Source organism: Cervus elaphus, chromosome 21, assembly GCF_910594005.1.
Source record: "Cervus elaphus chromosome 21, mCerEla1.1, whole genome shotgun sequence".
NCBI classification, from domain to species: domain Eukaryota; kingdom Metazoa; phylum Chordata; class Mammalia; order Artiodactyla; family Cervidae; genus Cervus; species Cervus elaphus.
The window spans coordinates 56,531,994-56,539,409 of NC_057835.1; the positions used below are offsets into that span (position 1 = coordinate 56,531,994).

The following is a 7,416-nucleotide window of genomic DNA, read 5'->3' on the forward strand; positions in this document are numbered from 1 at the left end:
CTTCATACCAAAACTTTGACAGTCTTCAGTGTGGGACCTATATATTGAGCAGTTCAGGACATGTCCTGGGATTAACACAGCACACTTTCTAACGTAAGACTAAAAAGCTGCCTAATGAATCTCCTAGAGCACTTGCAAACACAAGTTAAGAAACCAACTGAAAATATTGGCGATTGTGGGTTTTCAGCCTGAGAATTAAGCTCCAGATTTTAGTGCACCCTCGAGTCGGTAATGTCCTGCGGATATTTTTGTTTGTTACAGGCCTGTGTTATACTAGCGATGCAGTGTTGGGTGGCAAGAAAGACAGGTAACATTCCTAACTAAAGCCAGGCATCCAAGGTTCTCACATCATCCTCTAGTCAAATTCATGGGGCAAATTTATACCATGCATGCCATGTGCAGCTTCTAGAACAGAGGGACAAATTGTACCAAATGTTTAAAATCCTTTTAGCTGAATCCATTATATGAATATCTGACAATTATGAACTAAGTCTCATTTAGCATGCTCGGATGCTCTCACTTAAGGCAATAATTACTGAAAAGAATGAGTTGTATAAACCTCTTTCCCAGCACATTGGTTGACAGGACACCCCACTGGCTATAATGCAACCCTCAGGCAGAGCTTTTTATATTCAATGTTGAAAAATTATCCCTTATAAATGGCAGATTGAGAATTTTCACTGTCAATCTTGCTTTCCACTCAGCTACATTTCCTTTTCACAGAACATCTTGGATCTAACTCAAGGAGGTCCCTAAAAATATAGAGCAATAATAAATCCAAAAAGCAGAACAAAGTCTGATGACAAGAACCTCTCTGCTAGATCAATGACAGGAAAATCTCCTTTCGGCGAAAATTCTTTCAAAGGGTGTCTTTCAAAACCTTAAGATAATACCCTGCATCCAGGGCAAGAATATCAAGAGCAGTGGGGGTTGGGAGGATTTCACCTCCAGGACAAGAACTATGTTTGCACTACATCAGGGGTCACATTGCAGAAATACATAGAGTTTAAAGCTGCAAGATACTGTTCCAAGTCATCTAATCTGACCCACTGTGGATATTTCCATCCAAATGGAAATTCAAACTCCATGAGATTACTCTTCATAATGTGTCATTCACAGCCTCCTGAAAGGTGTCTTTAATGTTGGGCAGCTGTCACCCCATTTTCTTAATCATGAGCCACAACTTGAAGCCTTTTAATTTCTACCCATTTTCCCCTCCAGAGCCACATAACCCAGCTGATTTTGAGGTATAAACTTCCCCGGCTAAGTTATATAATCACATTCTTTTTGCAGACGTGCTCAGTCGTGTCCAACTCTTTGTGATCCCACGGGCTGTAGCCTCCCTGGCTTTTCTGTCCATGGAATTTTTGAGGCAAGAATACTGGAGTGGGTTGCTATTTCCTTCTCCAGGGGATCTTTCCAATCCAGGGATCAAACCTGCAACTCTGCATCGCCTGCATCAGCAGGTGGATTCCATAAAATCACACAACTCCCCCTTAAAAATGTTATAATTCATGATTGTTTGATGTGGAATAAGTTAAAAGCAATTTTAAATGACTTTCATTTTTATATATTATTAAATATTCTATTAGAAAGTTTATTATCCTCATGAATAACAAGTAAACATGTAAAAATAAATTCTTATTTTTCCTTGTTTATCAAATCCTATTAACTAGGTAGTTTACTTTAATCACGTGAGAAAATGCATTTAAATTGTACTAGGTATATATATATATACATGGTTTGGTGAAAGACTGAATCTTGAACTAAAGATTAAATTTTAAATACCTGTTTCAGTAAAGAAGCATGTTATTTAGGCACTTGGGATACAATGATGAAGAGTATGCAGAGTCAGTCCCCACCTCTGGGATTCTGATTAATTTTTTCAGGAATAAGTCTCTAGAGTTGTATTTTGTTAAATCCACTCAGGAGATTCAACTGCACACCAGGCTGACACCACCAGTAGTTGGTAAGTGCAGGGTGTCTACACTGAATGAACTGCAGATTTAAATTATTCACGCAGCATATTTGCAATACCTATATCTGACAAGGAACCCATATCCAGAATATACAAAGAATTCTTACAGAAAATTTTAAATGAGACAAGCACAGTTAGAAAATTTGCAAAATCCCCCATGGACATAAAAGAGAATATCCAAGTAGCCAATAAAAAGGGTTGCCACTTCATTAGTCATCACAGGAATGCAATCTAAAGCACATTGTAATAACACCTCATAGCCACCAGAATGGCCAAAATAAATAAGACAGACAACACCAAGTCCTATTCTAGAATGAAGAATAACTCAAATTTTCATCTGCTATTGATGGAAACGTAAGTTTTCTTTGGAAGACAGTTTGGCAGCATCAAATAGAGCTGACTGGATCTATGTCCTATAGCAATTCCTCTTCTGTGAGTATGTACCTTCCTCTGTGAGTACATATTTTCACCATAAAACACGTGGAATAATATTATGTACTATTCGCTATAGCCAAAAACTGCAAATAACTCAGTCCCTCAGCAGTAAAAAGGATAAATAAACTGAAGTATATTCATTTATGGAGATACTGTATAGCAATGAAAATGAGCAAACTATCACTGCATCCAAAAACATGAACAAATCTCACAATGTTGAGCAGATGTAAGACAGAAAAAGAGTATATTCTGTCATGGTTCAATTTTATGAAAATCAAAATCTAGCAAAACACGTCTACAGTGTCAGAAGTCGAGACAGTGGTTAGCCCTGGGGGAGAAAGTGACTGGGAGAGGGCATAAGAGAGGTCTCTGCACTGTTGGTTAGATTTTGGTTTTTTATTTGGGTGCTAATTATATGAGTTTGCTCATTTTTTTGAAATTCACACTTAGGATCTTATATTTTTCTGAAGGCAGTCACAGTTCAAAAACATTTTTTGATGACTCCTGATAGTAAAAATAATAGCCCGGGGGGAGGACTGTAGCTATCAAGCTGCTTCATCTGTGACCAGGCGGGTAAACTCAGTTCAGGAGGATACTGGGCCCAAGGTGCCTCTTCCAATTCCACTTTGCTCATAACAAAGTTGGTCCCATGAATCCCTGATTCCTATAGCTCTTCCTCAATTGCTTCAAAATCTGGAAAACTGATGTGCTCTTCATATGACCCTCAAATCCCAATACAAAGGCATTTTATTGTTTCAGAGTTTGTGTGTTACCAAAAACGTGGGAAATTCAGCATGATCACCATATAGAGGAAATGACAGATCGTGAAGACAGAACTGAAGGGGCAACTGGAAGATGGATTGTGAAGGATATTTTACACCATAATAAAGAAGGTTTATTCTTTATGGTTGGCAGTGAGAAGACTATTGAAATTCATAAGCAAGGTAATGAGATAATTGGATTTCTTTTGAACTTATTCACTCTAGTAATAAGGCTGTGGATTAAATAATAATTGTACCATTTATAAGGAAATACAGTCAATGAGCTATATTATGCCATATAGTACAATATTTAAGCATAAAGAAGACTAGGATTTAAATTCTTACTCTGCAATTAGTTATGCAACCTTGGTCCTCTCATGTTTAATCATCTTCTATGCAATAGTTCCTGGCTCAAAATGTTGACTTGAAGGCTAATTAAATGAGAAACTAGATGCAAACAGGTAGCAATGAATAATACGGCATTTGTTAGTCGTCAACCATTTGAGATATTCATTGTCACGTCCAATATATGATGTTTAGGGTAATCATTAGTATAGCAATGCTGTTCAACTTCAACCCGTGCTGTCCATCAAAATGATTCATGAAGTTTCTGAAAATAAATCTGTCCAGGTCCCTTGTCAAGATTCTGATTCAGTGGTTCTGTGGGGGCCCTAAGCATCTGCATGTACTTTAGATTCCACAGATATTCCACAGATGCACAGACACAGTCACAAGAATACTTAATTAGCATGTGGGAGATTAAACACTACTTTCAGATCCCCTGGAGAAGGAAATGACAACCCACTCCAGTATTCTTACCTGGAGAATCCCATGGACAGAGGAATCTGGCAGGCTACGGTCCATGGGGTTGCAAAGAGTTGGACACTACTGAGTGACTAACACACTTCAGATTCATTAGTGATATGTCTTGTATATAAATATATATATTTATGTATATATATATACATAAATAACATAGCAGTTGGCTTAGAGTTCATGTCTCTGTACCTCAGCTTGCATAATCACAATGGGAAGAAATATGAATAGTAGTTTTGTTCAAAACAAATACCATGTCAGAGGCAGACCTGTAGCTTAATATAATAACACAGGCATGTAAGACCAGGAAAGCTAAGGCGTGTTCAGAGGATGGGATCCAGGTGAGGCGATGAAACAGTATCTATACAGGTTAGTCCATAATTCACACATACAAATGAGTCAGAGGTCAAGATGTTCCGGTCAGTCAGGAACCAAGAAGAAAAGGAGAAATTGGTGCCTGCCTGGAGGATCGGAGCAAACAGAAGGTGGGTGAGAGACAAGGAGGAATGGATGACCTGAAGATTCCCAAAGCTGGAAGTCAAGGTAGATGGTCAAAAGCCGGGCAGGTCAGCAGGAACCAGATGACTTACAAGCAAGATGAGCAGAACAGATACGAGGTATGAGCTAAAAGGAGAGCTGGCAGGAAGCCTCCTATATTCTTCCTGTTGCAGCAGGAACCAATCTAGACTTGAAGGTGAAAGCAAGTGAATGCATGAAAATAGAGGAGGCAAAGTTTATGGAAGCAGGAATAATACAAAATCTCTGATAAATAACACTAGACATCTACAAAGATGCAAAAACATGGAGAGATGCTATTAGCATTCAATACTACTAAAACAAATTTATATTCAAGAAGCTATGACACATGACAAAATATATCAGAGTAATGTGATTTAAAAAGAAAAATGGACCCCCACACTCCCCCAAGGTGAGCCAGCCGCCGCCCCAGAGTGACCTGCCCGGGGCAGGAAGCGCCAGATGAGCCCACTGTGAGGCCGCCTTGGGGGAAGCGAGGGTTCCCAATCCCACCTCCCCTCCTAAGTGAAGGAGCTGAGGCCCCAAGACTAGTGGAGAAAGGAACCCAGCCAGCAAGCAAGCTCACACCGCGTGCACGACGTGCAGGGCTCCGGGCGCCGGCTGTCCCTGCACCATCGTAAAAGTCGCTCAGTCATGTCCGACTCATTGCGACCCCATGGACTTCTCCAGGCCAGAGTACTGGAGTGGGTAGCCTTTCCCTTCTCCAGGGAGATCTTCCCAACGCAGGGATCGAACACAGGTCTCCCTCGAACACAGGTCTCCCTCATTGCAGGCGGATTCTTTACCAGCTGAGCCACAAGGGAAGCCCAAAGATACTGGAGTGGGTAGCCTATCCCTTCTGCAGCAGATCTTCCCGACCCAGGAATCGAACCGGGGTCTCCTGCGTTGCAGGCGGATTCTTTACCAATTGAGCTATCAGGGAAGCCGCACCATGGTAGCCGACAGCAAAGATGAGGAACCTGAAGTCTTCTTCATCCGGGACTCCTTGGTCCAGCTCACGGACCAGTGGGGCGATCTGGCGGGAGCTCTTTTCCGCTCTGCACGCACTTACCTTTGGCATTGGCGGTGACAGCACGCAGCATGGGCTGTGGTGTCGGAAGAACGGAACCGGGAGCTGGAACACCTCCGCCCCGGTGGTCTGGGTGGGTACCAACAACCGCCGGCGCACCGCAGAGCAGGTGACTGGCGGCATCAAGGCCATAGTGCAACTGGTGAACGCGGCGGCAGCCCCAGGCATGGGCTCACGGTGCTGGGCCTGCTTACTCGGGGCCAGTGCCCCAACCCACTTCAAGAGAAAAACCGACGGGTGATTGTGCCCTCACTGGGCAGCTCTGGTTGGCCACCTACGGGCCCACTTCCTGGATGCAGATCCTGGCTTGGTGCACCCAGATGGTACCATCAGCCACCGTGACACGTATAACTACCTGCACCTGAGCCTTCCAGGGTACACACCTGTGTGCCGGGCCCTGCACTCCTTGCTTCTGCATCGCTAGCCCAAGACCAGGGACAGGGTGGTGCCCCCCTGCTGGAATCCACCCCCTAAGCATCTGCTTTTCCTGCAACATTAAATTTTCATTTTTTAGTTCCACCCCCAAAAAATGGAACACAGAGAGTAATTTCATTCATTCATTCAACCAAATAACAATAATTGAAAGTCTTCCATTGTCAAGTCTTGTGCTAAGCACTAGGTATATAAGGACAAAAACAGAGCCTTTGGGACTTCCCTGGTGGTCCAGCGGTTAAGAATCTGCCTGCAGGGGACACAGGTTCGATTCCTGGTCTAGGAAGATTCCACATGCTCTGGGGCAACTAAACCTGTGTGCTGCAGCTACTGAAGCCCATGCGCCCTGGAGCCTGTGCTCGGAAACAAGAGAAGCCACTGCACTGAGAAGGTGGAGCACATCGATTAGACCGGAGCCGACAAGCAGCAATGAAGACCCAGCATGGCCAAAAATGAATAAATATAATTTTTAAAAATACAGTATTCAAGGATCTTACTATCTAGCAGGAGCAACGAAGATGGAATTATGTGACATATTCAGTCCTATGACACAGTTAATATTAGAGTGTCGGGGAGGACTTCCCAGTGTGAAGCTTTGAAGAACTCACAGGCATTAGTTATATAACCCACTGTGAATGAACAGCATGTTCAAGAACAAGACGGCAAGGAGGGTGAGGCATGTTTGAGGACTTGGAAGTAATTCAGTGTGGCTGCAACATATGCTGTGAGGTTAGGAGGAACGGAAAATTGAGGCTGCAGAGATAGACAGGGGACCACTAATGAAAGGCCATGTTAAAATGTTTGGATTTTCTCCAAAATAGAATTTTCTCTGACTTTGTCATTTTAAGTATAATATCCAAGGATCTTGCAGCAGATAAAATGAAATGGAAAACCAAATAACATATGAATTCAGTCGTGCAATTATCCGTGTGTGGTCAAACAGGAATTCTAGTTAAAAATAAACTAGTTTAGACCCAGTCCTGAAAATATAAAGGAGCCTCTTTTCGGGGGAGTCAGATACAGCTGCAACGCATACATCAAATTTATTTCGTCGCTTCAGGATTTGGTGTTGCAAAGTCATCTTAAGAAAGTCTACAGATATCGCACTTAGGCCTCTAGACTTAGGCCTCTAAAAATTAATTGGCATTAATTTTTAAAAATAAATACAGATTTTACAACATCTTTGAAAATGAAGGATGGGGAGAATAAAGAATTATTATATCAGACAAGAAGAATGTGTTGATTTAACAACAAAATGGTTAGAGGTCAGTGTTTTTTGACAAGCATACCTTTTCAACTATCTTAGGATATGTCAGTTGAGGGAACAGTCCCAGTTAAGACTATAAGGAAATTATTTAGGAATTTTACCCTCTTTTTTAGCCACACAT

At 42.0% G+C, this 7,416-nt stretch overlaps 1 pseudogene; it reads left to right on the forward strand.

The window, feature by feature from the left end:
- The first annotated feature begins 4,496 nt into the window (after positions 1-4,496).
- Positions 4,497-6,070, forward strand: LOC122679106 (annotated as a pseudogene).
- The last annotated feature ends 1,346 nt before the right edge of the window (positions 6,071-7,416 follow it).